The 25696-nt window shown below is 35.6% G+C and overlaps 1 pseudogene; it reads right to left on the reverse strand.

Annotated features, from left to right (window-relative positions):
* Window positions 1-3291: 3291 nt before the first annotated feature.
* LOC111140579 lies at window positions 3292-3915 on the reverse strand (annotated as a pseudogene).
* Window positions 3916-25696: the final 21781 nt, after the last annotated feature.

Below are 25696 nucleotides of genomic sequence, written 5' to 3' on the forward strand. Positions count from 1 at the left end.
CTCTTTGAAATAGATACTAGAATTCTCCAGAATATGTTAAACATTAGATTATCAATTCTTAACAAAAATAAATAAGGATTGTATTTAGGTGACTAAAATATATGAATATGAAATTAAACACAAGATTTCCCCCCCCCTATTTTTCTGGCTTTATAATATAAGGCTTAAAGTTGGTAGGCTGAGTGACTACTTTGTCCATTTGTTACTGTTGTGTGACCTTAGGTATTTGCCTCTTTCTCCATTTATATACTACAACTAATCAGAATTATCCTCAATCTGTACGTTCAAAAAATGTTATGAGGATAAGCTTAAAAATGATTATAAAGAACTTTGTAAATGTACCTGTTTAAATAGCCCTGTTTTATAAAGAAGGAAAACAAAGTAAAGATACAACTATAACGGAGTGGATTACTTGAGCTGGAATTGTGGAAGAAAAAAATTTTCTCTGCAAAAGGAATAAAAATATAATTATTCCTGATGAGCAAAGAATATTGTTTTATGATAGTTACTTATGTGAAATAATTTAGGGTTGGCTATTAGACATCCTTATTTTTACATAACTTTCTATTTTATTGCCACTAGATTTAATCATCAAAATTTTAAAAATTGAATTTCATGCACCACATAATACATGTATCCTAAAACATACAAGCTTAAACAATAAAGGTACTTAAAAACATTGCCATGAGTGAGAGAAATGTAATTTCATGGCATTGCCTTGAATGCCAGAATAATTTTAGTAGATGTCAACTATATAGAAAATTAAGTCTGGGGCTTGCAAATTTAAACACATTTGAATCTGAATATATAAATCTAATTGTTCTCAGAATCATGTTGACATACCCTTATTACACATATGCATAAGAAACTATAAATTTAGAACTCTAACTGGTAATCCAAAATACAGTATGTGTACATTGAAGAAAAGTTTGTGTTGCTATGGGAACTCTGGCTTTGTTTACATTATATTGCAAACTATATTATGTACCTTGGTTCACCTTAATGACTATCTTCAGATATTGCTAATTATACTATTTTCCCTCATTCACTCTGATGATTAACTCCTTAAGGTTAATATTGCTCATCTTTATTGAGTTAGTTCATATTTTTCTTGAATACAGAAATATGAACTTACATTTACCTTCATTTGTGAAAATTGCATTATGCATGTCGCCATCACCTGTTCATTACATTAAGTAAAAGGAGTTTTAGCTTTTATGAAATTTGCAAAATTACATTTATGAAAATTATAAGCTTGACCTTGTTTGCCTATAGGGTACAACATATTCTAAATTGTAGAAAATAAAATTTGTGAACATTTCTTGTTTTGGATATAAAAATGTATAATTTCCCTATTCAGAATTTTTTGTAGCATTTTAAAAAGAGGAAATCTAGGCTATTAAAAAAATTGTTCACACTTTCAATGTATAGGCAAAGACATGATGAAATATTCATTATGTGTATGCAGAATCTCTATAGAGATAGTAATGAATGTGTTACATCATAAATATACCTATAGAACAGATGTTGAATCTCAAAGCTTTAGTTACCTTCCCACATTTCCCAATTAAAAAACTTGAAAATCAGAAAAATTTTAGAATGAAAACTATGTATGGGTTATTTTAATTAGGAGAAACTGGGATTGCTATCTTTATTCAGAAATGGTCCCTGGGTTTCTACTGTGTGCTAGATATGTGCTGGACATGGGCATTCCTGGTAATATATAATATAGATGAGCTCTCATAAGGTTATAAATATCCAAGGAAGCAAATACAATATAGCCATTCAGATCCTGTATTTTATAAAGCTGTTGTTAAAACCCTTAAGATTTTTTTTTTTTTTTGCCTTCAGGAGCATATTTATTGTGTTTGAGATAATACATCAGGTGGTCTCTGAGCTACAAAGGGTAAAAAACATTCTCTTATTACAAGTTGACATAAGTAAAAGATAAATTGTTTTTTCCAACGGCATGAACCACAAAGAAAGAGATAGATGTTTACTATAAATAACCTTATCCCTGAACCTCTATGTCTACCTTTGTAACCTCATGCAAATAATAAATTAAAATGCAGTACAATACACACACAACTTTGTGTAATATAGGATATAAAATGCACTATAATCATTTATCAATGATTATATCAGTATCATATATATCATATATCAATGATAAACTTCAGGACAAGTATCCTTAGTATACCACAATATGCACTTCAATATCCCAAAGAATGAAGACTAGTCTGTTTAAAATGTCTACTTGCAAACCTACAGCTACAAAATTCTACTCTTTTTTTTTTTTTTTTAAGATTTTATTTATTTATTTGACAGAGAGAGATCACAAGCAGGCAGAGAGGCAGGCAGAGGGAGAGAGAGGAGGAAGCAGGCTCCCTGCTGAGCAGAGAGCCCGATGCGGGGCTCGATCCCAGGACTCTGAGATCATGACCTGAGCCGAAGGCAGCGGCTTAACCCACTGAGCCACCCAGGCGCCCCCAAAATTCTACTCTTAATAACATTTATCCTTTTGGGGAATATTTCAGTCTTCAAGGGATAAAAGAAGAAAAAAGAAGTATGTACACTATGAGGGTTCAGAAAAATTCTCCCCAAAATGTGCTACTTTGGCATGTGGACTATTTTGAGCTGAAGGCAATCAAGACACAGCAAACTCAAGAAAAACTTTTACCTCTCCCTTAAACTACCTAAAACAATTTATATAGGGGGCTTAACCCAGAGAAAGAACTATAACCAAGAGAGAACTTTTTTACTTGAATGACTCATCTGTATGGGAGGACAAACATCCAGTTACTACACATCTGCACTTCTTATCCTGTGAATCACCCTCCTCCCTTTTGAAGTCCATGGCCTCTATCACATTCCTTCAGTGAAGATGCCATATAAGCCTCAACTGCCTGACTTATCTCCATGTTTCATATTTTTATGGGATCTCCATATGTATGTAATTAAATTTGTTTTTCTCCCATTGATGTTTTATGTTAATTCGATTATTAAACCAGACCAAAAAAAAAAAAGAAAAAAAACTCCTAGAGTGGTAGAAGGAAAATTTTTTCTTCCCCAACAACAGAAGTTGATGCTGCAAAGGCTATAAAGATTTGCAGCACAGGGACACCTGGCTGGCTCAGTCAGTAGAGCATGCAACTCTTGATCTCAGGGTTGTAGTTTTGAGACCATGTTGAGTGCAGAGATTACTTAAACATAAAATTAAAAAGTTTGCAGTACAGTAAGAAGGTGTCCCTATTCCTTCCCGTTGCATAGAAATTATGTGAATTAGGTTGCCTATATCTTGCCATATTCTGCTTTGTTGGTCAAATACTGAAAAGCAATGTTTCTAACTTGAATATCTGCAGACTGCCAAAGGGAACAAGCCAGCAGCAAAATCTTTGAAATTGTGGAAGTGGGACTCCAGTTGTCTTTAAGGATATTTAGATTTAAGGATATTTAGACAGGTCCTTGACTATTGATGTTGCAGCGATAGATTCTGGTGTGAAAAGTAACTTTTGGTGGCTTAAATAGATAATTGGATGAAAATGTGATGTCCAGAAAAACCATACCACCTTCATGCACAAAACCTAGTGGACCAAATACAGCTAATCTCCATTCATAAATGTTATCTCTTTGAGCCCCAGGATGGCGGTAGGGAGGAAGAATGTGGATGACCTCAGTTAGCTCCTTCTGAAATCTTCACACTAGCAGATAATTCAGCAGCAGTTTTTCTAGAGATTTGGGTGTTTTGTTTTGTTCTCCCCTGCCCCCCCACCCCGCCACTCCTCCCCTGTGACAAGATTTTCTTTATTCTTTTTCTTCAGGCTCTCGATTAGTGAGGTCTCTCTGATCTGCATCTGAACTACCACTGCTGGTGCTGGGGTTATCATCATTGGATATTTACCTATCACTGGGCATCTTGGTGAAGTTATTTCCTGGAAAATTCAACTGTTCATCTGGCCTATTCATATAGTCCTACAGTGTGGGAGAAAGAGAGGGGTGGAAAAAAACCATTCCTTAAGGAAATGCAGGCAGCTGGGAGTGGGGGTTGAGGGATTAAGGGGGAAAAAAAAGAAGCCAAGGAGATTTGGGCTGAGAAGTCTGGAAAATTAAAAGTAGGGGGGATTATGCCCTTTAGGAACTTTTTTAAGGATAATAATTTTTTAAGGGTATGGCTATTAATATTTGCAGACAGGTTGGTTCAGGTCAAGAAGCAGGGGTTTGTGGAGAGAAGTTTTATGTATGATATAGGAATGATGGATACACAACATTCTGCCTTTGTCAAAACCCAGAGGACTTTTTATAGCACTAGAATGAATTTTAATGTATGCAAATAAAAAAGTCTTTTAGAAGGTTGGGAGATCTCAGAATGGAATGCATATTGTCACAAAACAATCTAACTGTATGACATTAACAAAACAACCTCACTGCAGGGATGGATAGTAAAAGTCCTGCCTTAGTAAGTTTGAAGATGAGTGGAGTCTGTAAGACCAAAAGCAAAGGGATTCCACATAAACATTTATAACTTCGGTTAATATTTGTTTTCCATAAAGGTATGAGCTAACAATTCTGAAGCCACTATGCCTATATATTAAAATTGAACAGTTAGGTAGATGGATGGCATATAGTAGAAGCCAACAGTTTCTCACTGTTGGAGCTGGAGAATACAGGCAAATAAGAAAAGGCTAGAATGAACTATTTGGTAATATAGAGTGGAAGACATCAGCATAAACTCACTTTAGCTTAATACAGAGTCAGAAGGATACATACAGAAATATTTATAGATAGGTGCATAAACAAAAGTTAATATAAACCCATATATTTCCTTACTCTATTAGATGAGAGGGCCTAGAAGCAAGGACACCTAATAGCAACAAGCACACTTAGCACACTTAATACATAGATCTTGATTTCTAGTGCCACTCTCTGATTACAGGAACTAGGGCTCCTTGGAGAAAAGGCTGATTCTAGGGCTATGGCAGGGAATATACAAGATGAACCTGGAGAAACTTATAGTGTCAGAAAGTAAGGAAGTATTCAACACACACAACAGTGATGGCAGTATGTCAAAGGGATACAGAAGCCAACTGAAATAGCTCCTGATGGCCAAAGCTGAAATGATTTGAGCATCAAAATAAAGTAGTATTGAATTATAATCCAAAGTATAAGATAAATATCCATGAATCCATCCTGATATAAATAAATGGTTGAGTAAATAAACGAATGGGGGTGAATAGACAAATCTCCTATGTAGTAAAATTCCCAATGATTTATGTAGACACTCTATCCTCAAGAAGATGGAGTATAACTCCTTACACCTTCAGTGTGGGCTACATATAGCGACTTCCTTCCAAAGGGTACAGAACAAAAAGTTGGAGATAAAGAGTAACTTTACAGTGGAGAAACCTGACCAATACCGCCTGAGCCAGGTGATCAAAGTTAACAAAAACAGTGACAAGTCATATCAATAATATGTATTCATGATATATGAAAAGAATGGCACTTTAGCCTTGAATCTTCCTCTCTAAAACTCATAACCCTGCTTGAATAAAATACCTTACCAGTATTCCAATCTGGCATGATAATCAAACACAAGGAACGTCTGAGTAACTGCCACAACCAAGAGAAGGCTCAGGAGACCTGACAGCTAATGTGATGTCTTGGGTGGAATTGTGGCAAATAATAAGGAAATATGAATAAAATATGGGCTTTAGTTAATAATGATGTATCAGTGTTTGTTCATTAATTGCAACATATGTACCATACTAATATAAGATGTTTATAATGGGAGACACAATATGTAGTATATGGTAGTTATCTGTACTACCTCTGAAACTTTGCAGTACATCTAAAATTATTCTAAAATAAAAGGTTATATAGACAAATCTTTACTAATCACTCTATTGGATCCCATTCCTGCATTCTACCAAGCCAGATTGTCTTTCAGTCTTTATTTCCAGTGAACCTTTGAGGTCTGCAGGTCTGGTTCAGTCAGATCAGCTCTCACCAAGGGTAAAGGGCATGTGAAAGCAGCTTACACTGACAGAGTCTATCATGGCAGGTTTTCTTTTAAAGATTCACGATGCTATGTGTCTTTCCTGTCTCTTCTGTTCTTCTCCTTCAGTTGCTTTATAACTTCTCATTGTTTATAACTTTCTTGTCATGGAATGTTTACCATTATCTGTATCTATAGTCCTGATGGTGACTACTTGATGACTTTGTTTTTGTTATTTGGGTTTTTTTTTCCTTCAAATTTTTATTTAAATTCTAGTTAGTTAACATATAGTGTAATACTGGTTTAAGGAGTAGAATTTAGTGATTCATCACTTACATATAACACCCAGTGTTCATCACACCAAGTGCCCTCCTTAATGTCCATCATCCATTTAGCCCACTCCCCCACTCACCTCCCTTCAGCAACCCTCAGTTTGTTCTCTATAGTTAAGAGTCTCTTATGGTTTGCTTCCCTCTCTTTTTCCCCTTCCCTTATGTTCAACTCTTTTGTTTCTTAAATTTCACTTAGGAGTGAGATCATATGGTATTTATCTTTCTCTGACTCATTTCACTTAGCATAATACACTCTAGCCCCATCCACATGGTTGCAAATGGCAAGATTTCATTCTTTTTGAAGGCTGAGTAATACTCCAATGTATATGTATACCACCTTTTCTTTATCCATTCATCAGTTGATGGACATTTGTGCTCTTTCCGTAATTTGGCTATCGCTAATGATGCTTACTTGCAGACTTTGAATGTACTACATATTTAAACCTTTCTATTTAGGTAGAGGTATGTGTGTATGTGTGGTATTGCTAATGTTTTATTTACTTAAAGTCTCTTTCCTACCTCTCTCTATAGCATCCCTTTCTACCAGTTTTGAATATTTTGTTTTGAATTTTTTAATTTCACCTTCACCAAACAGACTTTCATCACATTACATCTTTATATAATAATTTATTAAATACTTGTTAAGAAAGATAAGGAATTTTATGTAAGTACCCTATATCTCAATTTTAACCTCCATGCTATATTTTTAAATTTATATTACTATCTTAGTATTTGTTACATTCACTGCTATACTATTCACCACATACTTGTAAATGACATACTTAAACCAATTTTTGAAAAAAAACTTTAAATTTACAGAAACATTATATTCTTATAATGAAAATGTACCGAAAATGTACGAAAAGTACCGAAAATGTCTAGATATTTTTTCATATTTAATAATTTTTAAATTTTTAATATTTTACCACATTTGCTGTATCACCTCTCTCATGCATACTTTCTTTCTCTCATATATGTGTATGATTTATTTTTCTAACTCGTTTGAGAGTTGGTTGTATATATTAAGCCCTTTCCTCCTTTAAAACTTGAGTAGTGTTCATTTCTTAAGAAAAAAATTTTCTCTTATGAAATCCAAGTATAGTTATCAAATTTAAGAAACTTATCTTTGATAGAATGACTTTATGTCTTTTAAAAAATGTTCCCAATAATGTCTTTTACAGTATTTTCTTTAAAGTTTTTTTTTTTTAGTGATCTTTACACCCAACATAGGGCTTTTTTTTTTTTAAGATTTTATTTATTTATTGACAGGCAGAGATCACAAGTAGGCAGAGAGGCAGGCGAGAGAGAGGAGGAAGCAGGCTCTCTGCTGAGCAGAGAGCCCGATGCAGGGCTCTATCCCAGGACCCTGGGATCATGACCTGAGCCAAAGGCAGAGGCCTTAACCCACTGAGCCACCCAGGCACCCCCCAACATAGGGCTTTAACTCACAACTCCAAGATGAAGAGTCATATGCTCTTCCAACTGAGCCAGCCAGCCACCCCTTTTATATTATTTCTTAACACTGGTAGAGTATACACTCTAGGATCATGTATCATATTTAATTTTTATGTCTTTTTTGTTGTTATTTACTTTAAGCTGAAAACTTCCTCAGTCTTTTTAAAAAATAATTTTTAATATATTTTTAAAATATTTTATTTTTAAGTAATCTCTACACCCAATGTGGGGCTCAAACTCAAAACCCTAAGATCAAGAGACACATGCTCTACTGATTGAACCAGCCAAGCACCCCCAGACTTTCTTTTAATCTTTCATATCAATGACCTATTTTAAGGCCAATTATTTTATAGAATGTTCCTCAATTTAGAGTTGCCTGATTTTTCTTTATTATTAGACTCTGGTTGTGCCAACCTGGCTGGAATACAACAGAAGAGATATCCTTTTCATGGTATCATATTTATGGGTCCATATTGTTGATATTAATTTTGTTTCTCCCCTGCATGATTACTATTTTCTTCTTGCAACCAATAAGCAATTCTGTAGGGAGGCATTTAAGAACCATGTAAAAATCCTACTGTTTGTCATAATTTTACCTTTAGATTTAGCATCCGTTGGTGATTCTTACTTGAACTACTCTTAAATATGTAGGTTGCAAAACAACAATTTTCCAATTCTATCACTCTTTATTTGTGGTGTCATCTTACTATAATGGAGAAAATGTTCTTCCTTTCTGTCTGTTTCTATGTATCTATGTATCTACCTATCATCATTTGTCTCTCTCCATCTCTCCACCTATCATCTATTTATCAATTCATCATCTATCTATTTATAATCTTTCATCAGTGTGGACTTACAGATTTTATTTTAATCATCGGGTTATACTCCATTACTACCATATTTATTTTGAGTCTCAAGTTGTCCCAGAGTTGACTAACAGGAGACCCTATGCTCTGTCTTCTCTATCTTCTTGGCATTTGTCCTCATCCTTTTCTTAGATACTACCCTTTATACGATAAGATGTTCTAGACTCATTTTGTACTTTTCTTGACTCACTTTTGATTTTTTTGTGCCAGTTGATGTGCTCATTCTTGGTGTACTATTGCCTCCAGTCCCTTTCAACAGAACTATGGTATGTATGGATATATGAAATTAAGAGTGCCTATTGATTCCTTCAATTGCAAACCAAACCTATAGGGTTTTTTTTTTTTTATTTGTATCTCCCTTCTTCCATAGGGAAAACCCTAACTCACAACAATATCAACTCATTTGTTTGATTATCTATATATAGAATAACAAATGTACTAAGAAGTATTCAAAATTTGTTAGTTCTTTCTCTTCCTTAGATTGACAGCATACAACCAAAGCTTTGTGTGCAAAACTTACTTGTATTATTATTTTTTCCTTCTTTAGTGCATTTATGTCCTTTATTTGCAATGCTGTTGGCCTCTTTCTCTTTCTTTCTTCCTTTTTTTCTTCCTCCCTTCCTTCCTTTCTTTTTCTTTCTTTATTTCTTCCATTTAGTTTTAGGTGTTTCTCCCCATTCTTCTTAAGTGTTGATTTAGTTCAAGTTTTTTTTTTTTTATTATGAATACTTCCAAATGGAAACTATTTAAAAAGACATGCTCAGAACAGTCTCATTCCATCCCTTATCCCTTCCATGTGATTCTTTCCATTCTGTATGTATATAGATAACCAATTTTATCATTCTCTGGTTTATATTTCATGTTTTTATTTTCATTTTAATATGTTTTCTTTATATTATACTAACCTGTTCAAACTGCTGTGTGGTTTCTCTCTCCTGTTTAGATTCTGACTGACACACTTTCACCATAGTATACCTTCAAATAATAGTATACCATTTCCCTCCTACCATTTTTTTTAAAGATTTTATTTATTTATTTGACAGATAGAGATCACAAGTAGGCAAAGGCAGGCAGAGAGAGAGAGAGAGAGAGAGAGAGGCAGGCTCCCCGCTGAGCAGAGACCTCCCCTATGCGGGGTTCGATCCCAGGACCCTGAGATCATGACCTGAGCTGAAGGCAGAGGCTTTAACCCACTGAGCCACCCAGGTGCCCCTCCCTCCTACCATTTTTACTGCTATTTTTGCCATACATTTTACTTCTACCTAAAATTTTAAATGAATTTTTAGTATTTGTCTTAATAATTCAATTTTCTGTTATTGAATTTAAAATATTTTATGTCTAATCTATTGTTCATTTCATCTAGTGAATTTATCTTTTCATATATTGTATTTATTTCTCTTGAGTTTTATATTTTTGTTATGTATTTCATGTTCATGTTTTTCCTCATTATGTTCATGTTTCTCTTTAAATTCCTGAACATATTTTTTGATACCTATTTGAAGGTTGGTTTATTCTAATTCTTTTCATCTTTGTCACTTGTGGTCTTGTGCGGATTTTTCTTTTAGTTATGGATTTAATTTTCTTGCTTTCTCACACATGTAACAATATTTTATTGAATACTATACATTATAAACTTCATGTTGCTGAGTGTTGAATTTTTAAAAGTTTTCCTTCAAGTTGCTTGCTGTCATATAATTGTGTTCTTCCAGGCAGTTAAGTTTTATCCCATTAGGACTTTCTTTGAAGCTGTGGTAGAGTAGATTGGGACAGTCTTTACATTAGGCCTAGTTTAGCTCTCTTGGTGTCTCTATTGAATGCTCTAGGTAGGTCTTCAGTGAATGAGGAATCTACTCTCTGACTTTTGGGAACTTGAAGTTTTCCCACCCTTTTAAAATTTCTGGGAATTGTTTGATACACACTCCCTGTTGTCTTTGTCTCAAACTACTCTTGTATGACCGAGCTCTGCTTGGGATCTACCTCCTTCCAGTATGGTCCAGAAAGTTCTTCCAAGCAGAAATCTAGTTTGATTATAAAGTTCACCTATTTTTTTTTCTTCTCTTAGTGATCAGAGTCACATGATGCCTGTTGTGCAATGTCTAAAAGCACTTTATTCGTATTTTCCTATTTTTCTATTTGGTAATAGTAGGTGGTGAGTCCTGTACTATTTCCTCCATGACAGTAGAAGCATAAATCCCTGTAGTCATCTGAGTTCTGTCTTTAACAGTGACAGTTTTATTCTTCTAATTCTTTTCCAAATACTGTCTGCTTATAATTTATTTCCCCTTATTGTTTTGCCATCTCTTCTTTGAGTCCTGTATTTCTGTCTTCCTTCAGAGGGGAGTTTGCTATGTTTTTAAAATTCTTGCTGAAATAATTTGCTACAGTTGTATTTTTTCTGTATTTTTTTTCCTGCTGAGTATTCTCTTTGTTGCCTATGCTGTACTTTTTTCTCCTTTTAATGTTTGTGCTATTTATTTTTTATTATTCATCACTGACTGATTCTGTATTTCCTCAATTATTTGCAGAAGATTCTTAGGCTGGGGGAACAGTCTGAATAGATTTGAAGTGTGCTAGATTTTCACAACACAAAGTCTCTTCTACTCAAATGCCAGGAAAAGACATTTCCAGAACATGTGCAGTGTTTGTATTACTCTTTGTATCTTCCTGCTTTCTCTGATCAGACTGGGTCAGTAATGTTATTGCTGACACAGTCCAGCTCACCTCAATACATGCACCCACAACAATAGGAGTATAGTTTTTGTATTTCAATGCATATCTCTTTCCTTCAGGGCTTGTATTTTTTGGTAGAACTTTTAAAGATTTGATGTTACAGGGTGATCTTCCTACTAAGATTCCATAACTTTTAACAATTTAAAAAATTTTTTAAAAAGATTTTATTTATTTTAGAGAAAAAGAGAGTAGGAGGGAGGGGTAGAGGGAGAGAGAGACTCTGCAGCAGTCTCCCAGCTTAGGGCAGAACTCCACCCTGGACTTGATTTCATGACCCTGAGATCATGACTGAGCCGAAGTCAAGAGCCAGACATTTAACCCACTGAGCCACCCACACATCCCATCCCATAACTTTTCATTTCTGTTTTATCTCACATGGCTTTGGGATCTTGCTCATCAATTTGGAAACTCTAGATTATAAGTGTATCCCAATTTAGCAAAATTGGAATTGTAAGGGTTTTTAAATTTTTTTAATTGAGTCTCAATTATTTTCAAGGTAAGAAACAGAGACTCCAGATTCATGCATTTATGTTAATACTCAAGGTAAGAATCAATTTGTTGATTGTTTAATGTCTTTTAAATATCATGCTTTAATGCTTTTATGCAGTTGCAATTTACAAAATGGAACATACATTCTGAATGTACTGTAGATGTTGGATGATCAGTGGTATGAGATTAAAATTATGTGATCAAAGACCGCAGATGGAGGTTGGTAATGTAGTAATGTAGTATATAATGAGGATAAATACACTGTCAAAAATGAGGGAGAATGTCAAGGATGATATTGAAGAAGGAACAAAAAAGTGTCAGAGTTGAATGACTACTTACAAACTGAAAAACATGCAGAAGGCAGCTATCCACATGGGACAATTAATCTAGGCCAGGTAAGGGGAAGAGATACTACGCCAATGGCAAGAGAACTTGGAACTCAGAGAAAGCCTATTATCTTTTTCCACCATAGTAAGAAGTAGCAGCACCTTAGTCAGTGTGGGGCCAACAGAGGTGTTCGTTAATATATGGCTAACACACCTTGGCAATAATGCTATGCTAAGCATACTGGGGGTTTCAAAGAGTTTGCCTATGTCTGTGTCCATGGTAGAGAAAGATTTTAAAATGTATCTTTTTATTTCTCTTTCTATATATTATTCTGTTCCATGGTACCAGTAAGCGTTATTCTTCTAGTTCATGGATATAAGTTAACAGTCTTTATGGCATAATTTCCTGACTAATACAGTCATACCAGATTTTTACCTTTGTGAAATTGCTAGGAAGATTATTTGAAGTTTATGGCAGGAATAACTTAAGTGGGACAGATCTTTACAAGATTTTTTAAAAACTCAAGGGAATAACAACATAAATGGAGGTAAATATCTATAAGATCCTAGAAGATATGTCCATAATTTCGAAGGTAATATACTTTTAAAAGAAGGAGATAAAACATTATAGCTTGAAGTTTAGAAGCTTTAGGAAGAAAGTCTATAATTGCAGTGTGATTCCCTAATAATGGTATTTTAGAGGACAAGTTTACAGCTACCTTTAGACAGTGTGAAAGAAGCTCACAAGTAATCTCCCAAGAGATGACATTGAAAGGAGTGGGGCACCAAGACAGATATTAAACTTTAATGAGTTTAAGTATTATATCCACTTATCTTTAAAGTATTCACCTCTTTAAAATAATGTGATAAAAATATAGCATAATAGGAAAATATATCCTATTCTAGAAGTGTAGCAAAGCAGGCTGCCCAATGCTAAATTGTGAGTGAGATAATTTGAAGCTGAGAAAATATAAATACAGTATGAGCCCACATACCATGAAAAGTTAACAAATAGGGAAGAGAAGCAGCGGGGGAAACCCCAGGGCATTTAATCTTATTTTATGGTGGCATTCATGTACTGAAAAGAGTGAAAGAACAGCCCCCACACTTCCAGAAGTGAGTCAGTTTCATGTCTCAAGCTGATTATAAACCATTCAAGGGCGGCAGCCTCCCACAGCTGACTTTAACTGTGATTAGAATAGAAGATGGTGGCTAGTTTGGGCTTACCATATGTACCCTGAAGTCTCAAAGCCTGATAGGTAAACTCAGAGTTTCTCTGGGACCAAAATATTGGGTTACAAATAACTTCCATTTACATATTCTGAAAAAGACAGCTCATCAACCGGCCAGTCATATATGCTTCAACCATGATCCATACTATCTGGCATACATTTGGCAAACTAGACCGATTTCAAGAGTTTAGGAACGCCATCTTAACTTTAAACCCTTTCAACTCTCCAGTCTTATTTCCATCAGAAAGAGCAGTATTCCATCTGATGGATGTAGGTCACATTGTTTTGCATAAATTCCCAGTTTTTTGGTGAGAACCAGAATTCTTATCAAACTATATGGATCCAGGGCTGTTCATGGTCTAGAAGGGGAGAAAACTTTCTAGTTAATGCCATGGTCTTTGATGGCAAAACACTGGGTAGGGGTGCTTTTAAAAACATTATAAGAATGTTTTTCTTTTCCAATCACATAGGGGATTTCATATTTAGAGATTTCCTTTTAATCCTTTTTTCTAAACAGCTCACTTAGAAGACACATATTAAGGGATAAAAGCAAAACAAAACAAAACAAAACAAAAAAACTGCTTTGCAGGATGGAAAGGATTTCTACATTTTTCCTTGACTAAAAATAGAAGTCCTAAAACTTGCTTGAGGTATTCCTATTTCGGCGACATATTTTCAAGTATTGAGATTCAGCAGTGAAACTACCTCTCGTTATTGAAGTTACATGACCAACTTTGATTAAAACAATTGTGACTGTATCAGAGCTATGAGATAGTAAATATGTTCTCTGTTATCTGTTGGACAAAGAAAACAATATATATTGGATATTCCACATTCTGGCATATAGAACAGGTTAATAAAATCATATAGATTAAAAACTTTGCAGGCATAATTTGAGAAAATTGTTTTTTCTTCTTCACAAAATTACCATCTTATTTTAAAAAAATGTGGAAATATTTCCCAGTAAAACTGGTGGCCACTTTATACCAAACATTAAATATTCTTATTCAATTGTGTGAAAATTCACTGAGAGCATGAAAGGTTGAATTTAAGGGAAATATGTTAGTTTTTAAATTATTACCTTTTTTCTGAGCTCAATTTAACCTATTATATCTGGTTTAAAAATGATAAGTCTGAAATAATTGTAGTGGAACACTCAGAAAGAAAAATCCTTTTCCCCCATGCTTATCAAAATGCAAGCCAATTAAAAGAACATAGTGATATTCAAAAGGAAATTTCAAATTCTTAAGATGTTTAACATAATGTGGGAGTTATATGCACTGTTTTTTCACAGTATCTCCTTAGTTTTGTTCTCAGGTGAACATATCTAAAAAGTAAGGTGAATTATTAGGGCTCCAGGAGATTTAGAACCCCAACTGTCCCATCTATATACCACTAACTTGACAAGAATGTATATGATAGTATCTACTCAAACACAAATTCATTTTTTTGTTTTTCCTGGGAGGAGGTTTATTGCAAAATTAAATTTTAACTTATTTTCCTTGCAAAGTAAAAAGTAAGAATGGTCGCTAGGCCACTTCATCTTCCTCCAAAAGAAAAATAAATAAAGCACATAATTAATCCAGGACAAGTGATCCAGGATTCACATAAGTAGCACTACACATTTCTGAAATGTCCTCCAAACTAAAGGTTTATAATGAGTTAGACAAATTATAATTCACTCTATCAAAAATCTGAAGAGGGAGGGAATATTTTTGCTATGCACAAGCTGAATCAAGTTAATGAGGCATCTAACATTGCAAAAAGAACGTTGTCTATAAATAAATTCAGTCTGATTGGGATGTATTAGTTGTCTGATAATATTCTGTAGCCTACAGATGCTTTGGGTGGAATGTAGATTTCTTAAAAAAGAAAGGCAAATGGAATTACTTCTGTAAAGCTCCAGGTCAATTCTTATAACTGGCATTAAAAGCAATTTTCCCTTTAAAACATGGCTTAGCATTCAGGATATTTCCAACATAATAAATTTCACATAAGACAAAATGTATTCTTCAGCGAATCTACTTGAACCTTGGAATTTGGGGAAAATTTCTTCCCACTCACTTATATTTTTTCCCACTGAAATTAGCATGTTAAGGCACTGCCTATAGGCTGCATACCTAAACTCTAGAGGCTTAGAAGAGGATATAATTAGATTAGAATCTCAGACTATGCCTACAGCTGTGTACACGGACTTGTGCTTATTGTTGAGAAGACTGTACTTTTATTAATGAGTACGTGTTATTTCTGATTAGCTGCCAGGTGTCTCTACAGAGTGGTGTGAATCAATTTTTTTTTTCAATTATATTGGAAGTTCAGGTTTCTATGAACTTGTTTTTTTATAAGATTGGAGGGTGTAGAGCTAAAAACACATTTTACATTGGCTAACCTTTTGCTTTTCCTTCAGGGAGTTCCTAATTTGTTCATATTCACAGATTTATATCTCTAAAGTTATGTCTCCTTGAAAACATTCAAAACAAATTTACTTCCATCACTTTTATTCTTTTGAAATTGTTTTTAAAATGTAAAATGTATACATCTTTACCTTAAAAAGTTCAAAGAGTAGGGAAAGGTACAAAGTGAAAAATAGAAGTCCCCCCACCCCACCACCTTTCCACAAACCCAATCTTTACCTTTTAAATTTTATATTATTAGGGCTTTCTTGTGTATTACAAAAAATTTGAAAAATGCTATGAATTATTAGGGAGGTCCTTTAGTTTTAGTGATAGATTTTGCAGCTTTTGACCTGAGTTCTGGGAGTTTTATAGACTTTCTTGGTGATGAAATTTTTTCCTTTAGTTTTTATTCTTTTTTAAATTCTATATTAGTGTCAGAATGAGGGGTATAATAAGAATATCTTTATACTGACATCTTTTATTGAAAGTTCCTTTGCTTCCCATTCTTTTAAATAATTCTCCTTATTCTGCAATTTAATTGCAAAATTAAAAATTTTTTTGTTGTACAAAAGTTCTTTCCAGTTACATCTACTTCTTCATCTAATCATTTTCCTTCCTTCAATTCTAAGGAATCCTACAATATTAGGGTAGAAAGAGGCTTTTAAAATATGTAATTCAGCCTTTAATAGAAGAGTAATTTCTTCCTGTGATATTTGCCATATTTGCTTTACAATCTCTGCTTGAGAACAAATGATAAGAAATTTCCTACCTCATGACAAATCCATTTTATTGCCTGATTTTCTGGAACTACCATTCATGGCTCCTGGTTCCACCTTCTGGAGCCTTAAAAGGTAAGACTAATTCATTTTCTCGTACCAATGAAAACATTTGAAGCTTGTGTCTTGTTTTCTGAACATAAATTTTCTAGATGTTTGGATAAAACATTTCAAGTTCTTTGAAACATTTATAAATGGCATAGCTTTCCATCCTTTCAGGCTTTTAATTCACTCCACATATCATTTATTGAGTAATTACTCATGAAGGGTCTGTGCTAGGTGCTGGGTTCACAATGACTATGAGATGGTCTCAAACCTGGAAGAGCTCATCTCAGTCACTATCCATTTTCAGCAGTGAAAGGGGGTCACCAAAGTGTGAAGCAGCACCTGTTTATTAAAACATTATATAAATAAAGAGGATTGTGACCAACTAAGTTTAATGTTGGGCTAACAGGGGCTTCTGATTGTGTTGGGAATAAAAATCCAAATTTCTTTTGTCAGCCCATGAACTCCTATGCACTCTGGCCCTTCCTGGTCCCTGTACCTTCATCCTTTATGGCTCTCATGGCATCACTACATGTCAGCCATATCAGCATAATGTAATTTCTTCAAACAAGCCCTTTGGTTTTTTTCTTGCCCTGGGGTCTTTCTATATATTCTTTCTTCTGCCTAGAATGCCCTGAACTTAGTCAGGGTTCAATATGTATTTGTTAAATGAATGAACAAATAAATAAACAAAATTTTCTCCCTTCAAATCCTGGACCTCTCAGAGCTTTTAGTACACAAATATATAATCCTAATCTCTCTTTTTTTAAAAAAATATTCATTTGACACACAGAGATCACAAGCAGGCAGAGAGAGAGGGGAAAGCAGGCTCCCCGCCCGAGCAGAGAACCTGATGTGAGGCTCGATCCCAGGACGCTGAGATCATGACCTGAGCTGAAGGCAGAAACTTAACCCACTGAGCCACCCAGGCACCCCTATTATCCAAATTTCTAGGAGGATTGGTATGGTATATTGTGATTACCAAATTTAATTGAGCATAGTTTTTTTTTTTCTTTTTTGTATGATGGGACTAATTTATCATGCATATATTTTGAGAATTATGGTAGAACAAAAACAGGATTTGAATCCTGGCTGGCACCAATTAATTTATGTGATTTTGAGCAAGATACTTATCTCTCACAATTTCCTATTTGAACCGCTGTGGGACACCAGTAACTTTTATTTTTCCAGGTTCCGGAAAACAGGAGTAAACAAGAAAGTACCAAACGGAAATTAAAACATTTTATTTTTAAGGGATGTCAGTGGGAGGACAGAGTTTAGTGTGAATGACGAATCAACCTATGAACTGAATCTCAGTTATAAGCACTGATGGACCATTTCAGGGCACACAGTTTTTCCATTAATGAAGTATACTGTCTGCGGCCAGAGGAAATGATCCATAGGAAGCTCCAGCCCAAGTGAAACATAAGATGGGAATGTACAGAGAATTCTCAAGAGGGGAAAACAAGAAAAGAATTCTGTAAGGCATGCCTAGCTGAGCTTTCTGAAATTAAGAAAATCTTCCTGCCTGGTGTGTCACATCATTGTAAGGAAGGAAACATAGAAATGGGGGGGGGGGCAAACATTTAATTCTAATAAGTTTCCTCATCTGTAAAATGTTGAAACTACCTACTATATGCTGTAAATAAGGACCTGGGATAGTCTACAGTGGCTGTGTTCATAGTGTCAAATCCCTTTCCTTCCCTTTTTACACATTCAAATACCTCTTCCCGTTTTACATGTTCAAATGTAGAGATAGAGGACTGAGCACTTGAATCCTTTAAACTCAGCTCCACTCAAATACTGAGTCTGAGCAAGTCTTAAAAGGAAGTAGATTAGAACGCATTATTGTAATGTCTAGAACTTTGCAGTTTTCCATACATCTGGTAACTGGTCTCCCTAATACATCTAAGTGTCGACTAAGAGACAGCTTTCTTCATCCTCCTCTGGGCTTACTCAGGCCAAACAGTTTGCCTTCCATCTTTATACCTTGCTTAGTTTACCATCACCGTTCTAGGATTAGAGATTTGTTTTGACCACTTTATATTATTGAATGTAGGCTTGATCTGCTTCATCTACATGTGAGTTATGGATGAAAATGTTATGATTTGACTGTGAGTTTTGACTGAAAACTAGGAGAGTGCTAGTTGGTAGGTGCTGATGGTAAGCATTAGGTCTCTGTTCAAAAGTTACCTTTTCAGAAAGATTTTGCTGACCATTTAAAATAAAACAGTCATATGTCTTTAATCACATTTACCATTCTAGTCTGCTTCCTTTTCTTAAAAAAATATATATATATTGGGAGGGGCATCTGGGTTAAGCATCTGCTCTTGATTTTGGCTCTGGTCATGAACTCAGGGTCGTGAGACTGAGCCCCATATTGGGCTCCTTGCTCAGTCTGGAGTCTGCTTGAGATTCTCTCTCCTTTTCCCTTTGCCCAGCCCCCTGGCTTTCTCTCTCCCTCTCTCAAAAAAAAAAAAAAAGTTTATAACATTATTGAAAAAACTGTTAATTCATTTGCTTTAATTTCATTACATTATAACCTGAGAATATATTATTTGATTTGTTTCCTTGTTTATTATCTCCTCTAATAGAATGACATGAGGGCAGAGGCTTTGTCTTGCCTAGTGTATTATCTCTACAACTGAAAAGACTATCTGAGATGCAACACATACTCAATAATAATGGCGCAATAAAAGAATGATTGGAAAGAGAAGACCGGAAAGAGGAGACAGTGGAGTACAGAAGATATGCCTGATATAAATTTATTGCTTCTCAGCTCCAAATTTACCCTTCAATATCTGCAACTATAACTTCTTTGATAAAGTCTGAACCACAGTCTTGTGAAAGGAGCCCTCAGTCCAAGTTTTCACTTCTTTGGGTACTCCCTCATAGCTGTAAGAAGAACTGTGGACTCTTCTTATATCTTTCATCATAGGTTAGTAATTATTTATATTAAACTTCTGCTTGAAACACTGTTTTATTTCTATCTCCTGGTTGGACTTGGACTGATTCAGAATGGGTACAATAAGTTGGACGGGTCTCAGGAGGTAGACACCTGAAGACGGGATTTTGAGATTGTTTGGCCATGCCTTGAGCTTTAGCACAGCGCTGAGCATTTTTGTCAATGGGAAATGGATGCTAGTAATCCATGACTTAGAGTGGAATCACAGTTAATTAAGCTACCAACTGTGGTTGATTGTAATGAAGTGCCAACTGAAGCACATTTCTTGGGAACTCGAGTGGCTGTTATACTTGACCAGATGGAAGTAATGAATTCTATAATGACTAGAATGTGGGATGAAATATTTTTGTGTGTACTTGAGCACTCATATAGAGGAAATAACAATCTTAGCTTCATTATGTCTAAACTTAACTTACAACTTCATAACCCAGAGAGTTTCTCCTAAAAATATCTTATTTCTTGTGGCCACATGACTGATATTGGTGAAAATGAAATGCAAAATGTTATTGTGTGAGTTGTTGAATTACAATGACAGGTAAATCCACATTCTTGCTAAGTTTCTCATTGAGAAAGTGGAAAAGAACAAAATTCTGAAACTTGCAATGGGGACATCTGGTTGGATCTAAATGAAAATGACAGTCTTGAACCCACATGCCATTCTGAGGCTCCCTTGTCAGTGCAAGTAGCTTGCTCTCCAGTGTTAAAAAAGGCTAGATTTTTCTGCTTTGAAAAACCTTGTGATAATCACATATGAACATATGCTTTGGAAGGGGTTGCTTCTTAAGATCTACTGCAACTACCCCCGTTGCCACTACACCCAAAACTAATGTCAAATCTCAGCATTTTCCATGTTGGGTTTTCTCATATCTCAGCACTACTGACATTTTGAACTGGATAAGTCTTTCTTGTGTGGGTTGTCCTGTGCATCCAGGATATGTAGCAATATTCTGGGTGTCTACCCACTAGATACCAGGACATTCCTCCCTCCTCCAGTTGTACAATCAAAGATGTATCCAACAATTACTAATTTCTCTGGGGGAAAATAACCATCAACTGAGAATCACCACTCCAGGGCAAACAGCTATACCATATGAGCTAGGAAGAGATAGCTTATATACCAAAGAAATCTCAAGACTTAATATATTTCAGCAAAGGCCTAAGAAACATGTATGAGAATGGATTCTAAGGTATTAGGCCCAGGGAAGGCAGAATATAACACCGAATTTATTGATATTATTTACAAGAAATTCAAATTCAAATGTTCACTCATGTAGCCGGATGTCCCCTAGAGCTTACTTGTGTTGACTGAAACTTGGACTCGATATTGGCCTACACATAATGATTCTAGCACCTCTTTGGCATGATGTGCAGGAAAGGATCCAAAAGTTTATGAAGACAGGAAAGTTGGACTGGACCTACCATGTGCCAACTATACATCCACCTTCTAGTATGTTCCATGAGAAATCCTAGCGGAAACTTGCTTCACTGAGATATTAATGTTAGTAAGAGAAGTACCTGCACCTTTGAAAAACTCTATGATTGGTCTCCTTCTGTAGGCCAGATAGAACAGTAGGAAATGCCAATAACAAGATGGGTTCTCTAATTTCAGTGGGGGTGGTGTGACTCTGGAATAGCAGAAGCTAAATGGCCACACTTAATTGCCAAAGACAAAGTGATCATGTCAACTGCTAAAGGTCAGCAAAGACTTCCCAGAAATAAGAATATATTCTCTTACAAATATCTTTGGAGGTGGCTAATTTATCACAGAGTCTCTAGGAGTGAAATGAATAGAATTGGAACCCTCAGGAAACTCTAGGAAAGAAAAATATTCTGTAAGAAATAATTTTCTAGATATGTCACAGAGGAAAATATATTATGATTTTGGGCAATTGATAAAAATTTAGGGGAAAAAATGATTTATCCTGGTATTTGGAATATTCTGCTTTGAGCAGCAAGCTTTAGTAACCTAAATACATTTCCACAGATACAGATTCTGTGGTACAGTAAATAATCTGATTTACAATATAATAGCGTATAATATTATATATATATATACAAATTCTTGAATTCTTGCAATATATTTGTATATCTATAAAATTATATACATATGTGTGTAATAAGATTTTTAAGCTTTTAATAAAAGCTAAGCATGTTACTGCTTCTTAAGTGTCTTCGTTGGAAGATTTGGAAAATTTGGAGGGCACTGAATTAATAAACTTTTAATAAAATTAACAAACTAGAAATGAATATATTTTTAAAAGATTTTATTTATTTATTTGACATAGAGAGATCACAAGTAGTCAGAGAGGTAGGCAGGGAGAGAGAGGAGGAAGTAGGCAGGCTCTCTGCAGAGTAGAGAGCCTGACGTGGGGCTCAATCCCAGGACTCTGGGATCATGACCCAAGCCGAAGACAGAGGCTTTAACTCACTGAGCCACCCAGGCATCTCGGAAATGAATGTTATTTGGAGTGTTCTTAATTTCAGAATCAGATACAGAGGAAAAAACTTATGGCATAACTTAAGAATTTATTTAATAATAATTCTGGTAGCGGCTGTAGCTTTGAAAGCTTCTGATATCTAGTTTGAAACCTCAATTAGAGAAAGGAAAATTTTTTGCTTAATCTTAGCAAACTCAACACCCAAAGAACAAATAATCCAATCAAGAAATGGGCAGAGGACATGAACAGACATTTCTGCAAAGAAGACATCCAGATGGCCAACAGACACATGAAAAAGTGCTCCACATCACTCGGCATCAGGGAAATACAAATCAAAACCACAATGAGATACCACCTCACACCAGTCAGAATGGCTAAAATTAACAAGTCAGGAAATGACAGATGCTGGCGAGGATGCGGAGAAAGGGGAACCCTCCTACACTGTTGGTGGGAATGCAAGCTGGTGCAACCACTCTGGAAAACAGCATGGAGGTTCCTCAAAATGTTGAAAATAGAACTACCCTATGACCCAGCAATTGCACTGCTGGGTATTTACCCTAAAGATACAAATGTAGTGATCCGAAGGGGCACGTGCACCCGAATGTTTATAGCAGCAATGTCTACAATAGCCAAACTATGGAAAGAACCTAGATGTCCATCAACAGACGAATGGATAAAGAAGATGTGGTATATATACACAATGGAATACTATGCAGCCATCAAAAGAAATGAAATCTTGCCATTTGCAACGACGTGGATGGAACTAGAGGGTATCATGCTTAGCGAAATAAGTCAATCGGAGAAAGACAACTATCACATGATCTCCCTGATATGAGGGAGAGGAGATGCAACATGGGGGGTTAAGAGGGTAGGAGAAGAGTAAATGAAACAAGATGGGATTGGGAGGGAGACAAACCATAAGTGACTCTTTTTTTTTTTTTTTTTTTAAAGATTTTATTTATTTATTTGACAGGGACAGATCACAAGTAGGCAGAGAGGCAGGCAGAGAGAGAGAGAGAGAGAGAGGGAAGCAGGCTCCCTGCTGAGCAGAGAACCCGATGCGGGACTTGATCCCAGGACCCTGAGATCATGACCTGAGCCGAAGGCAGTGGCTTAACCCACTGAGCCACCCAGGTGCCCCACCATAAGTGACTCTTAATCTCACAAACAAACTGAGGGTTGATGGGGGGAGGGAGCTTGGGAGAGGGGGGGTGGGATTATGGACATTGGGGAGGGTATGTGCTATGGTGAGTGCTGTGAAGTGTGTAAACCTGGCGATTCACAGACCTGTACCCCTGGGGATAAAAATATATGTTTATAAAAAAATAAAAAAAAAAAAAAGAATAGTACAACATAATCTTCAACACAAAAAAATCTTGATGTACATACCTTATGAAAATATGACATCTAATTATTTTTCTCCTTTTAAAGTAATAAACATGTTCAAGAGTTTAACAAAAGAAAGTTGTAAAGGTTCTTCACTAGCTGAAGACAATTTAGAACAGTTGTTGCTTGAATCATTACATCCTCAAAGCTAGCAATTGATGCTTTACTTTTCCAACTCATTTTTATTTAAAAATGGTCCAAACATCAACTTTCCAAAATCTCTGTAACAAGCCCAAGAGCAAAATGTTGATGTGAGAAAAACCAATTGAGGTACTTTTTCTTTGTGTGTGTGTGTGTGTGGCGGGGGTGTATCTGCTTTTATTTAGCATGCTGGGACAACATAGTTTTATAATTTTCTATTCCTTCCAAGGTTTGTTTGTTTGTTTGTTTAAGATTTTATTTATTTGACACAGAGAGAGACAGTACAAGCAGAGGGAGAGGGAGAAGCGGCTCCCTGTTGAACAGGGAGTCGGATGTGGGGCTTGATCTCAGGACTCTGGGATCACGACCTGAACCAAAAGAGGATGCCCAACCATCTGAGCCATTTAGGCCCCCCTCCTTCTAATGTTTTTTAAAGAAAGAAAGAATTTTAGTAGATAGTCATAATTGATATACTCAAATATATTTAGATAAGTACATTCTAAGAATATCCCTTCTTTCCTTCGTTTTTGCTTCATGAATTCTTTGTTTTCTTCTACAAAATTCTAGGACAAGTACAATGAACTTTCTCATCCTTTTGATTAACAAAGTATAGTTAGAGCCAATTTTTGTGTTTCCCTTTGTGTTACAAGGTACTGCTTTTCCTCAAAGATACGTAGACAAATGCTCCTAGGAAAAGGAAAAAGAAAGAATGGGGCCAGTGAAGAAGAGGACAGAAAAGTTAGAGAAGAGATAGAGAAGCAGATAATTGCATGCAGCATGCAGAAACTGGCTTCAGATTGGTGAGGCAAATAATAATGTGTATGTGAGTTCGAGATAGTGAGAGATAATTTATCTTCCTAAAAGATAGTATGTCTTTTGTTGATATACACAGGTTATCCAGAACTGCTGTTAGTATCCAGTTGAATAAAGCCCCAGCCCAGTTACCCTCCTTCCCCCTACCATGAATTTTTTGTGGATGCCTTTGAAGTTTTCTCTTTAAACTATATGACTATCCCCGATGACAGTATTAAAGTATCTATCCTTCAGTGTGTACAAAGAAAAAAACACAAACGATTAAGAAATTTAATTTAGCCAAATTATGAGATACATAAATTCTTCAAAGTTTCTTTAGATACAGTCAGACTGCCCTAAAATAACTGGATTTTTATTTTATTTATTATTATTTTTAAAGATTTTAAAATTTTAAAATTTTAAAGATTTATTTATTTGATACAGAGAGAGATCACAAGTAGACAGAGAGGCAGGCGGGTGGGGGAGGGGAAGCAGGCTCCCTGCTGAGCAGAGAGCCCGATGTGGGGCTCCATCCCAGGACCCTGAGATCATGACCCGAGCCGAAGGCAGAGGCTTTAACCCACTGAGCCACCCAGGTGCCCCAGGATTTTTAGTTTTTAAAAAAGATTCATTTATTAATTTTAGAGAGAGAGAGAGAATGTGCAAGCAGAGGGAGGGGAAGAGAGAGAGAGCATCTCAAACAGACTCCTTGCTGAGTACAGAGCCCCATGCAGAGCTCAATCCCATGACCCTGAGATTATGACCTGAGCCGAAGGCAGAGGCTTAACCAACTGAGCCATCCAGGCATCCCATGGTGTTTTAAATGTTAGGCATTTAAAGTGTTAAATGGGGGAAAATACTTAAAGACTGAGGTTACTCAAATTATTGGATATATTATTTCAAAAACATATTAAGGCTTCAGATACTCTGTGCATTCTTCAGGTGATATATCTAAACATATTTCTCCCTTTAATACTTACAAAGATATAAAGAGACTTATTATCCAGCAGAAAGCAAAAAGAGGACATGAAGTTTTCTTTGCTTTAAACAAAGTCAACTCTAGTAGCTGAACTAGATAAGATGGTGTCATGAAAGTTCTGTAGTTTATCATGGAGGATGTTAGTGCACATGGCTGGAAGCCTCCAGAATCTCTAGTGGGAAGCATGTGGCTGTGGAGGGCCTCTACTTGGTGCTCTGTTGGTCTGGTAAAACTGGTTTGACCCCCTCCCTCCCCTCTCAGTACCTAATATTCTCGGGGCATCTTTAAAGTTTCTGCATGCACCAATTTCTTATTGCTTAGGAAGGTCTCTCGGTTGTTCCCTATTCTATTTCGCT

This window comes from Enhydra lutris, unplaced genomic scaffold (genome assembly GCF_002288905.1).
Source record: "Enhydra lutris kenyoni isolate GAN:26980312 unplaced genomic scaffold, ASM228890v2 scaffoldscaffold4, whole genome shotgun sequence".
Lineage (NCBI taxonomy): Eukaryota > Metazoa > Chordata > Mammalia > Carnivora > Mustelidae > Enhydra > Enhydra lutris.